The sequence below is a fragment of the Zootoca vivipara genome, chromosome 7, assembly GCF_965207765.1.
Source record: "Zootoca vivipara chromosome 7, rZooViv2.hap1.1, whole genome shotgun sequence".
Classification (NCBI taxonomy): domain Eukaryota; kingdom Metazoa; phylum Chordata; class Lepidosauria; order Squamata; family Lacertidae; genus Zootoca; species Zootoca vivipara.
The window spans coordinates 23,572,617-23,588,832 of NC_142590.1; the positions used below are offsets into that span (position 1 = coordinate 23,572,617).

Consider the following 16,216-nt stretch of genomic DNA (forward strand, 5'->3'; position numbering starts at 1 on the left):
CTGGCAGAGACACACCCAAAATCAAATTCACCAGATAACTTAAAACTGCTGGTTATAAGACTATAGAAGTAAGTCCCAATGGGTTGTGTCCAATAGTACAGCTCAGCTAGTGGTATGGCTTCTGTTAGTGGACCATTAAAGGAAGCAATTTCAGTGATTTCCCCTGCAACCTTACTGCCCTGTTCCTGCAAACTATGCCATAAGCTCTCCATAAGAGAGAGGATGCCCTAGCTGTGTAAAAGTTTGTTTAGGAAATAGAGCTTTTGAACTTTAATGGTTGTTTTACATACCCTTGCAAATAAAGATTCTGGGGCCGTCTCAGACCTGATCACTTTGGCACACACAGTAAGGCTGCTGTGCTAAAGTTCACAATCCAGTTTTGATTCCCCAAACATGACTCCCCCCCCCCCCGGAACTGTAGTTTGTTAAAGGTGCTAGGAAGGGTAAACTACAGTTCCCAGGATTCTTTTTTTTGGGGGGGGGAGTCATGTGCTATAAAAGTACATTAAATGTATGGTGTTTGCAGGACCTTAAATTTGACCAGAAAAAAATACGTGTTGATTGTCCTGATATTCAGGAGGCAGGTTTTCATGGAAAACTTAAGAAGGTCTAAGAAGATTAAATGTTAGTTCGATGAAGTGACTCTTCCACTTTCCAATACCCTCTAGTTAAGTAGGAGGTGTGGGTTGGGTGCAGGAAGGTAACTGTGTGAGAGAGGAAACGAAGAAGATTGTTTTTTGAATGAGACACATCAGCAGCAACAAGCTGAGTTGAACAGAGATCTTCAGGTGCCTACTGTGTCTCCCTGGAGATCTGATGCCAGAACAGTGGACTTTAGCTGTCCGTTGGAGTCTGTAAGCTGTGTTTCCACCTAGGCTCAACCTATAGATTTGAAAATAAACACAAATATTACATATTCCCGGTGAAGCCAGGACCATAAAGACAAACGGGGCATTGCCCCATCAACATCCATCTCAGCCTGCCCCCCACCTGCCTGTTTTTTTTTTACTTGCAACTAGTCCAGGGGGCAGCACTACCTGTCACCTTCCTCCTGCTCCTTAGTCCCTTAGCTCCAGGGAAACCCAGCCAGATGGGTGGGGTAACAACAACAACTATTATTATTATTATCATCATCATCATCATCATCATCCCATGATTTCTAGGCATGTGTCCACTACTTTCCACAGGGAAAATCCGCTGTTTACGGCTGAATGGAACAAACATCAAGCAAACAGCGGGTTTCCCCAGGGAAAGCATTTGGAGAAAAGAAAGATCTCTTGGATCTGTGCCTAGAAATCAGAGGGCAAATGCAAGTGTGGATGAGCCCTCTGTGTTGCCCCTTGTAGAACCCAGCAGGCAGGAGGATGAGGATAAAACTGAAATTAGTTGGCTCTATCTGTCATTGACTCTAGCGCCACCTGCTGTCGGCCTCCTGGCCTGCTGCCCATTCCCAATTGGCACCAGCCATCACTTTGCATTCCAAGAAGTCTCCAGTAACCTGAAGCATCCCAAGCTTCGAATTAATGGGAAAACTTCCAGTTGTGACTTTACTCTCAACAAGCACTCAGATCTTTTCCAGGAATTCTATGAGTAAGACTTACGGTAGGAGACAGTACTGGAAGTGAAGTCAATTTCAAGCCAGCGAACTGTGTTCCCATCCTCTGGGTTCTGTGCCCTGATCCACAAATAAAGTTAATCCCACAAAATTCCCGAAGTGGAGCAGCCCCAAACCCCAATTGAACTAAGGCTAGTAGCACAAGTGCCCTTTATTAATTGCTCCGACCAAAAGCCATAGGAATTTTACAACTCACAAAAGCATGGAATAAAAATATGCCTGGATCATCATTTTTGCATTTTGATCAGAAATCCTTTCTTCTATGGAAGAAAAAGCAACGGTATTGTCATCAGTCTCCATTTAGGCACACACACGCACAGAGGGATTAGTATTTAAATTCAAATCAGATTTTCTGAGTATCATCAAATTTCCTTCACTGGGTTTACACTCTAGGATTACGGTCCTAGAGGCTAGAAAATGTTTAACATTCAAATGTGCAGATATAGCTGCAGCTCACCCTTTTCACTTTAAGTTCAAGGGACTTTCCTCTCCCACACCTCTCTGGTCACACAGAAAGATTATGCATCCTAAAAGTAGCAGAGCAGTGATAAGGCAGAGCAGTGGCACGCTGCAACATGTAGAATGTTCCAGCAAGTTTAAAACAGAAAGTTGAGAGAGATTGGCCCCAACTTGTGCCCGACCCTCGTTCTGGCGGCATTCTTGCTTGGGCTTGTTTTATTCACAAATCACACCCTGAGCACATGCCTGCTGTACTGTATTCCTTGCCACAGATTTACCTAAGAGTTTAGAAGTATGAATCTGGGATGATGCTCCCCTGCTGATTCTGCAGAACAGGAGACACAAAACGAGTGGAAAATATTGGGATATAAGTGGAAATATTGGGATATAAGCAGTTCTGCTTAGGGTTACAGCCAGTCATGCCTTATTCCTGATAGTAGAGCCTGAGACTCTTAATCTCAGGGTCATGAGTTCGAGCCCTACCTTGAGCAAAAGGCCCCTGTATTGCAGGGGGTCGGACTAGATGACCCTTGTGGTCCCTTCCAACTCTACGATTCTGCGATTCCATTCCATTTCACTCCCCTGCTCAGTCACTCACTTTTCCGCGGCCACAGTGTACAATCAGTTCTTCATTGTGCTTTGTGAGGAGTTCTCCAGCCTAGTTCCTTCCCTAAATTGAAGACAAATTTGTACTCCTTCAAACCTTGGTGTTTTCCCAAGCCTGCTGATACCTTCCCTCTTGTTTGCAGGTGCTTGCTCTTTTGGCTACATCAGAATCTCTTCCCCTTGAAATGATTGTTCTGTATAGATATTCCAAATCAAAGTCAAGCCAAATTGAAGCAGCCTGGTTATTCTACCACACTGTCTCTCTCAACATCAACCATAAATGAAGTTGATCCTGATTCAAAACTAGGGTTGCCATTTTTCAAAAAATAAAAACCAGGACACCCAGAAAGTTGTTGAGCTCCCCCCACTTTTGGGAATATGGCAACCCTAATAAAAGCATTTAAGGGGGTCTGGATTAGAGGAACGGCATGGGGGGGTAAGGTTGGACCCCCCTCTGTACCATGGACCTGATCCAAAAAAGGGTGGGGAGGCTGTGAATTTAAAAATAAAATTATGTTGGGCAGCCCAAATGCAAAGCTCCGATGTGACATGTAGTTTGGCCCTTAAAGGTAAAGGGACCCCTGACCATTCGGTCCAGTCGTGGCCGACTCTGGGGTTGCGGCGCTCATCTCGCTTTATTGGCCGAGGGAGCCGGCATACAGCTTCTGGGTCATGTGGCCAGCATGACTAAGCCACTTCTGGCAAACCAGAGCAGCACACTGAAACGCCGTTTACCTTCCCGCTGTTTACCTATTTATCTACTTGCACTTTGATGTGCTTTTGAACTGCTAGGTTGGCAGGAGCTGGGACCGAGCAATGGGAGCTCACCCCGTCACGGGGATTTGGCCCTTACTTCCAAATAAATAGCCACAGGATTGGGCTGTGCATGGCACGCCTGAGACTTTGTGCATTATTACACCGGGAAAAGTCTCTCTACCCAATCTGGGAGTTCTGCTTGGCAGCTCAAGTTCTAACTGCTAGACGACGTCCGTTCATTTACTGCTTCATTGCTACAAAATAGGAGCAGTGAGTCATTCACTTAAGATGAGTCAGCATAGAAGTGATTAGAAACAGGAGCCTCCCCAGGAATTTGGCTTTTATACTTACTTGATTTTGAGACTCTTCGGTGGCAATCACTGTTCTGAGTTAATTTCCTCCTAAGCAGATTTTAATGTCATATTCTTCTTCCAGAGCTAGGGTCAGTGTGGTGTCATCGTTAGAGTCTCGCACTTGGACATGGGAGACCAAGGTTCAGGGTTCAAACCCCCACTCAGTCAACTAGGTGACCTTAGGCTTGTCACAGCCTCTGCCTAACCTACCTCACAGGGTTGTAGGGAAGATAAAACGGGGAGGAAGAAAACTAGGTTATGCCACCTTGAGCAGTTTTGGAGGAAAGGCGGGATTAAAAAACGCAAGGAACAAATGGTCCTGTTCCCGGCATCTGTTCCTTCAAAACTCTGCCTAAGAAAGTGGCCAGGAGTTTCCTGTTCTTTGGGAGGGGATAATGAGAACTGTTCAACGCTGGCTAAATTGGGATGCAATAACGCTGGCTAAATTGGGACACACGGGGAGGCAAGCTTCTATGGCAGAATGCAAAGGAGCACAGCAGGCATGCTTCTGCCATTCAAGTTGGGGCAGGAAAACCTTTTTTTCAGCATGAGGGCCGCATTCCCTTTGGGGCAGCCTCCCGAGGGCCACAAGTCAATGATGGGCAGGGCTAGAGGCAAAAGTGGAAGGCCTAATGTCAATTTTACCTTTGGTTAAACCACAGAGCCTAGGGCTTGCCGATCAGAAGGTTGGTGGTTCGAATCCCTGTGATGGGGTGAGCTCCCGTTGCTCGGTCCCTCCTCCTGCCCACCTAGCAGTTCGAAAGCACGTCAAAGTGCAAGTAGATAAACAGGTACTGCTACAGCGGGAAGGTAAACGGCGTTTCCGTGTGCTGCTCTGGTTCGCCAGAAATGGCTTTGTCGTGCTGGCCACATGACCTGGAAGCTGTACGCCGGCTCCCTCGGCCAATAACGCGAGATGAGCGCCGCAACCCCAGAGTTGGTCATGACTGGACCTAATGGTCAGGGGTCCCTTTACCTTTACCTAATATAGGCTAGTTTCCACACCCCTTCCAACCTTCCAAGCGAATGACATTAACAGATTTCAGGGATGCATTTTCACCCAAGGAGTTGTGAGGGCCAGGGAGAGAGGCTGGGAGGGCAGCATTTAGTCACCTGCTCTGAGGTTCCCTATCCTTGCTTTATTGTGCAATCAATAGGCATTCACAGGTTGACTGTCAACATTATATCAGGGTCGCAATGAATACTTTTGGGTGTAAAAGTTAATGAGTTAGGCATTCTAAGGATTACCTGGAGCACCTGATGGAGAATCTCCGGGCGGGGGCAGAAATCCTGTCTTCCCCCATCCTCTGTTCTATCACTCCACTCCTTTTATCTGTTTGTCAATTTAATTGTGTCTTTTGGGATTTGGGCATCATGAGGTTGGGGGTCTGAAAGGGTGGCACGATAGGAAGAGGAGAGAGACACCATTTCATGAGAAAGGGTTGTGGAATATAAAGATTGGAATTATTATGTGGAAAGGTTCTGGGAATATAAGTTGTTGTATTAGTTTTTTTTTAAAAAAAAACTGAATTAAAAGTCAGAGCGGGGATTTGTAACAGAGAAACAAGGGGGTGATTCACTTTGTTTTGTACTGGGAGTAACTAACCGTCCCTATTGCAACTGGAGCAATCTTAATGTGGGGGGGGGGATGCAAAAAATAAGTCATGTTTAAATACTTGCAGTCTCGGTTCTGCAGTCATGTACAATCCAGCTGTTAATGATTTGAATATTTTGTTGCGTGCAGTTCCTGTCTGGGGGAGTAGCAGTTATGCAACATTGTTAGGATGAAAATCCCATTGAATCCTGCAGGAATGCAGTGTTGACTTTAAAGCTGCAATCCTAAACCGACTTTCTAGCAAGTTCTCTTGAACTTAAGTGAGGTTTGCTCCTGAATACATTTACATACGATTGTGCTACGCAGGAAGCCACCAAGAACCAGTCTTAAATTCATTGCTCAGGAATGAGTTGGATCGCTGGCGGAATATTTCCTTGGCGGTGGACGGGACAGTTGGTATAAAGAGAGTTTTTTTTAATTAAAAAAAGCTGAAGAATTTTGTTGGTTTCCACAAAGCTCCACAATTTTTGTGGTTTCCTTAACAAATTCTCAATAATTTCAGTGTCTCCGCCCTAAAAAAAAAATCTCAACAATTTTGTTGGTTTCCTTAAAAGGCAGAAATGACGCGCGGGGGGGGGGGGGGGAGTATGAAATGTGGCGCTTTGTCCTGGATCTTAGGCAAGTCAATTTGGTGTTTTGGTTTTTTAAAAAAATCTCAACAATTTTGGGGGTTCCCTTAAAAAAAAAAAATCTCAACAATTTGGGGGGTTCCTAAAAACAACTTTTGGGATGTCCTGGTTTTTACATTTTGAAATATGGCAACTCTACTCAAACCTGGCAGCGGAATTCTGCATCAGCTGGACATGCCCTGAGGGGTAAAAGGTGCAAATGTTGCAATGACTAATTTCAGAAGTTTTGAGTAGGAGAAAGTGATAAGCCCGACTTGTCCGGCGGCGACCTTTAACCTAGAGAGGATCCCTCTGGGAACGGCTAGGGAAACTGTCCGGATTTTGGAAGACTGAGCTGAAATATTGCACAACGTGTTTTTAAACAGCCGAGACCCGGGAAGAGAGGGAGGGAGTAACGGAGGAGATCCGGGTCTTCTCACGTTTCCTCCCAACACGAGGACTCTCCCCTTCAAAAAAAAAAATATCTGGAGGCCGTGAGAATATATCCACTCTCCGGGGCTCCCCGAAGGGGACTGAAAGACCCGCCGAGGCGCGCGAGGGGAGAAAGAGCGAGAGGGGCGTGTCCCTCACTAGCCCCGCCTCCGCCCCTCCGCCCAATGGGAAGCCGCCTCGGCTCTGAGCGGCGGGGCCGCGCGCCACTCCCGCCCGTTCCTCCGGCTCTCCTCAGGCTTCATCGGAGAGTCTTCTCCGCCGCTTCCTCCGGACTGAAGGGGAGGCAGAGCCGGGAGAAAAGGGGCAACCGCGCTCCGAGGAGAACTTCGGTTATTTGCCAGGTAGGAGCCAGGCGTGTGTGGGGTGTTTGTGTGGTGCGGAGAGTGTGGGACACGGCTGGGGTGGGGTGGGGGGAAGCGCCGCCACCGTGTGGACGCAAATGCGGGGCAATCCCGGAATAGAGATGTTTTTGAGCCGCGCGGTGTGTCCGCTTCGGCCCACGAACCTACCTCCTTCAACCCGTCGCGAAAACCTGAAACCCCTCGGAAGAAGCCGGCCAACCTCCTAGGTCTCTTCTTCCTCCCGAGAAAGCGTAAGACGAGGAAATCCTCCCGGGAAGAAAAGTCACGTTTTGTGTTTCCACCCTCGCGGGAAACATTTGATGGTAGCAGGGGTGCTTTTTTTTTTAATGGGAACAAAATCGGAACCCCTCACGAGTGGGGTAGTTTTCATATATACTGTAGGTTCGTTTCTGAGAGGAGCAAACGGTTGCTGTTTATGCGAGGCGACTTTTTATACGCCGAGAGGAGTCGCTTCCTTGGCGCAGGAACTCTTGCAGGATTGGAGATCCGAGGGAGACAGCAAACAACAACAACCGAAAGACCGTGCATCCTGGAAAAGCAACAACACGACAACAACAGAAAGACCGTGCAACCTGAAAAAAGAGAGACAAGGCATGCACTTTTGTGAGTCAAGAAAATCTTTCATGAAAATAAATCTGTAAAAAAGAGAACAACGACACACTCTTGCATTTAGCTAAAAGCCATCGCAAATCCAGTTAGAGATCCGACAAACAAAATGAAATAAAAAGTAAAAACCGGTGTGTGTGTGTGCGTGTGTGTGTGTGTGCGTGTGTGTGCGCAACACATCAGATCAGTCGGTCCCCTTGCACAATCTGCAGCATGGTCTTTCATGAAAGCAGCACAAATACTTCTAAAATAAACTCCTCTGCCTCCCCCCCCCCAATGTGCATTGACTCAGTGGGAGCTTTTTGGTGAAGTTCACAGTAGGAAATTCTCTGTCTCTGTGATGGAAGTTGATCTTTTTGATTCTGTGCAGTTGTGCATTCAGGCATGTGCCCAAAGCAGTTCTTATGGCGTTCTGTGTGTTGTTTACTATTGCGCAACTGCTACTATTATGCTTCTGAGTTTTTGGCTATGATTTCCCTTTTGATTTGTGAAGCATCTGAACTATGCTGCTCTTGCTGTGTTTACATTTTGATAAAAAGTTTCAGGGACCATACTCCCATATAACAGCAATACATCACTGTTTTTAAATGGTGTAGCCAAAACATCATAGCGTAATGCTGCATTTTCTTTACTTCTTAAAACGCCAGTGTTAAGTGAGTTTTGTTCACAGCTTGTTGCAGGATTTTTGTGTGACCCTAGGAAGGTTTCTAAACTTTGTGTTGTGGACCAGGAATAAATGAAATCCAGTGGATGAATACTGTTGAATAGCTCTGGATGGATGGAAGCTTAGGCTACAATCCTGTGCTGCACACCTACTTGAGAATAAGCCTAGTTGAACTCGCTGGGGCTTGCTTTTGAGGAAACTTGCATAGGATTGGACAATTGGAAATGTCTTTTAACTCTCTTGGGAGCACCAGTATATTGGCATTTGAATGAGTGTGTTCAAGAAAGTTACACTCTGTCTCATGTTCACTTACTTGGGAGTAATATCCACTGAATACAGTGAGTTATTTGGAGTAAACTTGCATACAGCTGGGCTGCCAGGCAGTGTCATTCCAGGACGGCAAGAGCAAGTTTGGTTTATGCATTTTCGAGTGTAGGTTTGCCATTTGTGGTTTTGTGGTATTGACTGAATTGGACAGAGCAACAACCAGCATAATATGTCGTTTGGACGAGTTGTACAAAATTATATCCTTCTGATTATTGCTGTTTCATTCTTGTGGCTATATCTTTCAATGCAGAAGGATAACACTGTAAGTTAATACAGCTTTGCATGTCTGGACTGTTTCTATCAAAAGTTTGTAGCCAATGTAGGGTTGTTGAGTGTTCTGTATTTAACCAGCTGATTCTTTAAAAGGCTGTCCCTTACTTTGTCTTATGCACTTTGTCATGAAATGTGCATAAGAGGGAATCCCACTGTTTTCCTGTTTAAAACAAAAATGAAACTTAAATTGATTGAATCAGAGTCAAGCAGGTTGTATTATTACTTGATTCCTAAATGTAGGTTCAACAATCATACTTTTTTGCTGCCCCCTTGGGACCTTTTGCAACTTCACTGAAGTTGAAGAAGTTTGTAGTTCCAGTCAAATCATTGCCACAACTACTGTATGTGCCTGCCATGATACCCCCTGTTCCTGCTTTTTACTATCAAGCTGCATTATAGTGCAACTCATCAGACCCCTGAACATTCACATCAGCATCAGTGCAGCTGCTTTCAATGCCAAAGTGAATATCCTAATAAAAAAATTCCTTCAGTAGCACCTTAAAGACCAACTAAGTTTTTTATTTTGGTATGAGCTTTCGTGTGCATGCACACTTACCAAAATAAAAACTTAGTTGGTCTTTAAGGTGCTACTGAAGGAATTTTTTTTTAAAAAAATTAATTTTTAATTTAATTTTATTTATTTTGTTTCGACTCAGACCAACACGGCTACCTACCTGTAACTGAATATCCTAATCATACTGTCACAGTTACTATGCATATCATCTGTGCTGTCCTAGTGTTATTAAAGTCAGTGGGAGTTGACTTTTGAGTAAATATGCATGGGGTCAGATTGTAAACGTTTGGATGGAAATGATAGATAGGTTGGCTTTTATGATGCCTAAAGAAAACAGTGTTCAGTGTGATGCTTAAAGATGGGTAAGGGCTGTAACTTTGTGTGTAGAAGGTCCATGTCCAATCACCAATATTTTTTGATATTAATAAATATCAGGACTGATCGCTGAAATTTTTATGCTGCTGGTTGTATCTTGTAAGCAATGTGTTTCCTCTAAGAAGACAATGCGATCAATGGTATTTAATTATTTTTGTTGGGAGGGACTGTGACTCAGTGGAAGAGCACATAGTGGCCCACTTCCCCAGGTCAAGAAGGCTGGAGCTCGAAGCTATTGCTTCAGTGAAGCAGCTCAGACTGGGAGCTTATACAGTATATAGACCTGGAGGCTCCACCTCCTTCCTGTCAGGTGCTGATCCACAGAGGAGTTTCCTTGTGCTTCCCCCTCCTGAATAGCCTTACAGATAGCTAGCCAGGTCCTTTGGTAGCCACTCTTAAGTTCTTTCATGGCTTACCATCTCGTCTGCTCTTGTGGCCACAGGGGAGGTCTGAGAGCAGGCCAGGAACCCAGGCAGCTGGTGGGGAGATCTTCAGTCTGGAGTAAAGATGTCCAGGTCCAAAGGTTACTCAGGATCATTGGTGGTATGGAGACATTCTGGAGGGTCCTGCTTCCTTGCTCATCAATTGAGGAGACATTGGGGGTTGAGGTCTGGCCAGGGTTGAATCCTGATGTTGGCTTTGTGCACAAAGAAGATTTAACATTTGGTCCCTGGCGTCTCCAGTTAAAATAATTATGGTAACTAACCAGGTAGGAAGTGGCAAAGACCTCTGTCTGCACATTAGGGAGCTTTCTGAAACTTTGTGTCCTCCAGATGTTTGTTGTTGAGCCCCAGTTCCCATCAGCCCAGCCAACATGGCCCACGAGCAGGGAATTTAACATTGGGCAGGGGGCTCACCTCTGTATCCCATTTGATGTTAAAATTGAGCCTCTACCCCAGAGCTTAGATGGGATTGTGGCAAATCTGCTTTTTAAAAAAACACGCAGATGTGCAGTTTGGCATTGAGAGAAAGTCCATTTTTCCCAGAGAAAGCCTGGGAGAAAAGATAAACTCTGCAGCATGCCCTAAAGGTCACTATCCTTGTGCTCTAGTGACCAACTGGGGAACGCAAGTTCAAAGATGAAGATCCTTTGCTGCAACTTTCTGTTTTGCAAGGGCTGTAAGGCTGTAAACCTATACCTACTTTCTAATGTGTAAGCACCATTAAACACAAAGGGGCTTGCTTCTGAGCATACATGTATATGATTGCACTGTAAGCCAGCCACTTATTGGCTTTAATTTCTCAGCTGCTTTAAGACTGAGACACCATAATACTGAAACAGAATCAATCTTTGCCACGGCAAGGAACTGAATGCCTGGCAACGGACACGTTAAATGGGAGCTAGCCAAAATAAATACTATTGTTTTCCCATAGATATTTTTTGCAATTAAAATTTTAAAAAGTTGTAAAGAACAGCTAACACTGTGAGCTTATTACTAAATCTACTGCATATTATCTAAAAGTTATCAAGTGGTTTTTTTTTGGGGGGGGGCTAAATAAAGGCAGCAAACTTTTTTTTAAAAAAATGGTTAAATACAGGATTGTGGCTCTGGATGCCTTGATAGAAGAGAAAGGTAGGAGTGCGGAATCCATTATGTTAATGAAATTATTTCCACTCTGCTTTGATTCTGAAAATCAACCTAACAACCTATTATGAAATTGCTTTTAATCAAGTAACCAGAGGGGTAATGAGATCTCTATTCAAATATTTTTGATATAGTTCAACAAAGGTCTTGACACTTGAAAAGCTACGTTGTGATTGGAAACATAGAAAGCTGCTTTTCACCAGATCAGACTATTTCCCAATCTAGCCTAGCATTGTCTATTCTCAACCTTCCTCAATCTGGTGCCTACTAGATGTTGTTGGACTACAACTCCTATTATCTAAGAGTTGTAGAATGAGAGTTAATTCCTTGCACTCATAATAAACACTAGTTACAAGTTGCACACAACCTTATGGTTGTATCAACTGGGAGGGGTTGATATGACTTTGGCATGATCCAGCCATAGAGTGTAGTGGCCAGAGGGAGCTTTTGTCTCTCCATCTTCCAAGAGTTGCTCACCTCTTCCTTTCAGAACATGTTTTATGTCTGTGCCTAGTAATCAAGCCAGCACATTTTCCACCAGATTTCTGTGATAGACTCTCAAGACGCTGCTGAATGTAGCTTAAAATTCCACACGATTTTAACTAGTGTTGTAAATCTTGAAAACTACAAATGGTGCTTACTAAAAAAGGACAATAATCTCCAAATGCCACAATTCTGTTCATCAAGTGTTATTGAACTGACATGATGTTGACTTTAAATGTGGGTATATGTCACTAGTAATCATTTGTCATGTAGATCTATCCTGACCTCCTACCCTTCTTTGGCTTTTGTTTTGACTATAAAATACTGATGTTCTAGAAAACATAGTTTTTGTGATCCGCTTTGATGATTATTGTTGTTCTCTTTGATTATATATTTATTTCTTATTCTCTGTTATTAGAATGGGAGGGGTACAACACAGTTGTAGATCACATATTTTGCATGTGTAAGATCTCAGGCTTCATCCTGACAAGCTCCAGTTTAAAGTTTCTTAGGTAACATGTGCCAAGAGACACCTTTGTCTGAAACCTAGAAAGTCCCTGGCAGTCAGAGTAGGTCAGGGGTGAAGACCTTTGTTGTTCTCCAGATGTTATGGACACCAGCTCCCATCAGCCCCCAGCCAATATGGTCGATGGTAAGAGAAAATGGGATATGTAGTTTAATATATGGAGGACATACCAAACCTGGTCTACACCTTTATAATGTGCCAGCAAGGCAGTTTGAGGACTGATTCCCTAGAGATCTGAAATAGTATAGATCTATAGACCTTTCCCCCCACATATGTTGAGGGTTCTGGGTACGGGCAGGCAGTTATTTCTGAAGAGCACTGGGAACAGCTTCCCCCTTAATTTTGTACAATGGCACTAGCGCTGATCCAGCACATGTAGCTTGATATCTGTAGAAATGGAATGGGAGGGAAGAGAGTCACTGTGGGAAGAAATGCTTGTGCATTCCTATCCTAATTGCAGTTGATTCTTCTAGCCTGGCAAGTCAAGGGGCTGTTGAAACTGAGAAGGCTGAATGGCAACAAGATTCCAGTCTGATCAGTTTCACTCCTGGCTTAGGGAAAAAACCGTCCTTGAATGACAGAGCAACGTTTAGAGAGGCAGACTTGCACTGCTTCTTCACTTCTTTAAAAACAGCTGCATGTGTATGAGAGTTTGCAAAAGAATAAAAAGTATGTGTTTGTTGCACGCCATGTTGTGCACCCTTTGCAAGAATGGGGGGGATTGTGAAAACATCTAGCAGTCCAAAATGCATGCTTGGTGGGCAGTGCAAAGGCTGGATGTTACTGTATGAGGAGAAAAGGAGAGTGTCAGTGTTGCTAAATTGGGTATTCTGACCTATGTGAAATGTGTTTCAAGTAGCAGCTTTTCCCTTGGAGTTGTTGAGTGGGTTTATATGTGTGGCTTCTGATCATTGTGGGTTAATGCGTGTGTGTCTGTGTGGGCTTGAATATGGCCTACCACCTATGGGGACCACAGATTGGAAAAACATTTGCCTCCCTACCATGGTGCCTCTGTAGTGGCCATCATTCAATGGTATGATGACTTAAGTGCAATTAGCTCTTTTATAGCTTCACTGGACTGAAAAGCAGCACAATGCTGAAGGCACTTTGGGGATTACCTTTGGATCAGTTTCTTGGTCTCTTTCCATCAAAAATGTCATTATTTTCTCTTTGGGAGCATCAAGTTTTAAAATCTATGCATTGCAGCCGAAAGCAGTGTGTAGCCTCCTAGTGTAGCTGTACGCAAAGTCCCTGATTCATCATTTAGAAGGTTATTGTGCTGAACTTTTTGCAGTATAAGCAGAAACCCCCCAACCTTCAACTATACGTAGATTATTAATGCCAGTTGCAGTTCTTCATATCATTGGGGGAACAGTTCATCTCAACAGCATATGTATTTTTTCAAAGCCAAAAGGTTTTCACTCTGATTAACGTCATTTTCAATCGGAAGCATTGAACTAAAGCTTAAGCAGATGGCCCGGACCAGTTTCTCAGTTTCTGTATGCAAGGATGGTTTAGTGATAAGAATTTGAGATTAAATTTGCCATGCCAGACCTTGAAGGAGGCCTATTTAGATTGCAAGAGAATAGCTTATCTGAAGGTCATGATCTGCATCAAGCTAGTTTTCTTTCCATTTTTTTTTTTAAATTGCATATCTGAGAGGCTGTGCCTCACTGTTAAGTCATGACAGAGGAGGTTTTGGCTATGAGTTTACTTTGGCTGATTTCATCGCAGCTGTGTAGATTTAGTGAAGGCTTGATACTGCAAATGCTTTTCCCATTGAAGCCAGTGGCTGTTGGGGTGGTGGTTAGACGGGGACAAGTGAATCACTATGAAGGCAAAGTTCCCATATTCAAGATCTGTGTCCAGAGCATAGCTGTCAAGTTCTCCCTTTTTTAAAGGGAAATTCCCTTATGCTGAATAGCTTCCTCACGAGAAAAGGGAAAACTTGACAGCTATGGTCCTGAGATCTATAGGACCTTTAGGACACATACAGAGCAGCCGAGAGGAGAGGACACAGCTTGCCTATGGGAATATCCATGTAATACATGGATGGGGTACCTCAGGAAGCCTCTCTTAACTGGACCCTAGCAATTCTTCCCAGGCCACACCCTCCTCTAGCCTTCCTTTGTACTCAAGTATGTTTGCCTGGCTGGAATGTGTCCTTAAAGTCTGATAGTGCATCTCACTTTCCTGGATGGAGGATAGAGAAGGGTGTGTGACTGCGTGTAGAAATTAGTGTACTATACGAAGGTAGAAATAACATTAATTGTCGTCATCCCCCCCCCCCCCAGTTTTGCCTCTGGACTCACCCACCACCTAGGGCTGAAAAGGGTCCCCACCCCTGATTTAAGCTGATGGTTAAGCCATCAGGGGAAAGCACTAACAGCAGCTAACTTGTTAGTTCAGGGGTATCCAGCATAGTGCCCTCCAGATAATTTTGCTATTGGCCATGCAAGTTAATGGATGATGAGAGATGTAATCCACAACATCTAAGGGGCACTGTGTTGGCTTCTTCTGTGCTAGTTGGTTTAGATCTTAGGTGCTGCGATTAACTCTGAATGCAGATGATGAAGATCTGACTTGGTTGGCCCTTCTCACTGGACCTGCAAGGCAAAAAAGAAAGCTACTTCCTCATACTAATAGTTTAGTATTTGTGTTCTGAGGCTCCAAGTGCCCTTTCCTCTCATTCTGATTTACTTATATTTTGTAGAATAGCAGCAGCAGCAGCAACAACAACAAGCTTCCAACACATATAAAACATAATAAAACATTAAACATAAACAAACTTCCATATACAGGGCTTCCTTCAGGTTGTATAGTTACTTATCTTCTTGACTGGGGGGGCGGGTCACATATCTCCTTACTCTCCAACATTTCTCCGATGAAAATAGGGATGTCCCAAGGAAAAGTGGAACATTCCAGGATCAAACCAGAAACCGAGATGGCTTCTGTAAATCCAGGACTGTCCCTGGAAAACAGGGACACTCGGAGGGTCTGTAAGTTCTGGGTTCTGTGTAAGTTCTGTGTAAGTTTTTGTTAAAGATGTGCTCATGCAGAGACTCTAGGTCTTCAGCTCCTGTATTGGGATTCCCCTTCTTTCTTGGATGGCAAGACCTTTCAACCCTCCTTCTGGGTGACCTTTGATAAAAGCATCCTCCTCCTTTTCCTTTTCTTGCTTTCAAAGTGCCTGTTTCACTTCCAGGCTTGTAATGATTAGCTCAAAGCATAGTTAGAGGGCGGAGGGATGACTGCTATGCAGAGGAAGCACCTTTTGACTCATTGTTTTAGAGGTGTTGTGCTTAAAAGGCTTTCCCACATGTGTGGGAGAAGTTTCCTAATTCACTTATGTGCGTTTAGCGTCTGGCTTATAACCTTTATTGAAAGTTGGTTCACTTGATCTTATTGTTGAGCGTCTTCTTCTTAATCACAGAAATAAACTGCAGTTTTATTTGTTACAGGCATGAAAGGACTATGTTTCTGTTCCATAAACAAACCTCTAACATTTGTGTGTTTTGAAAATGCTAACGTTCAACACATCTTGCCAATGCTCATGTTCAAAACCAATTCAAGTTACAAAACGCACACACACAAAAAACCAAACAAACCCAACTAATTCACATGTCTCATCCTCGTCTGTGAACTTCCTTTGTGTGAGCCTTTGCACTACTACTGCCTTTTTATTCCTATAGCAACCTGGCCTCCTTTCTGATTTCAATCTGGTAGAGATTAAAATGGTTTGTTATCTGATAGGGAGTTTCCCAGTGAAGCTTTATTTAAACAATCTTAGGAGCTTTTATTATCTCTGAAAGCTAATTGCATCAACGGTTATGAGGCAGTGCCTTAGAAAGGACCTTTTCACCCTGGGAAGGAAAAGCAGTAAACTGTATCCCGCTGCTGTGACTTTGCTGATTTTGTTATTCACAAGGTGATGTATATCCAGATCCTTTGCTGTATATTCTGAATATAAGGCATCTAGGGTTGAGTGATTAACATATTTAGGTGTGTACAGTCATGGTCTGAGCCAAATCAAAT

The 16,216-nt window shown here is 43.9% G+C and overlaps 1 protein-coding gene and 1 long non-coding RNA gene across 4 annotated transcripts in view; one reads left to right on the forward strand and one right to left on the reverse strand.

The window, feature by feature from the left end:
* Nucleotides 1-768: 768 nt before the first annotated feature.
* On the reverse strand, nucleotides 769-7,113 carry LOC148685005 (uncharacterized). The gene is made up of 3 exons (XR_015950968.1): nucleotides 6,975-7,113; nucleotides 2,073-2,142; nucleotides 769-882 (listed from the first exon to the last, which is right to left on the reverse strand). It is a non-coding gene; the product is annotated as an uncharacterized LOC148685005 (long non-coding RNA).
* TGFBR3 (transforming growth factor beta receptor 3) overlaps nucleotides 6,671-16,216 on the forward strand; it is a 136,063-nt gene continuing 126,517 nt past the window's right edge. For 2 of the 3 annotated variants that reach the window (XM_035123643.3, XM_035123646.3), the window contains exon 1: nucleotides 6,671-6,806. The gene's annotated coding sequence lies outside the window, so the exon portion shown is untranslated. Of the gene's footprint in view, nucleotides 7,431-16,216 lie in introns of all 3 variants that reach the window. The other variant, XM_035123645.3, reaches the window with a different exon arrangement.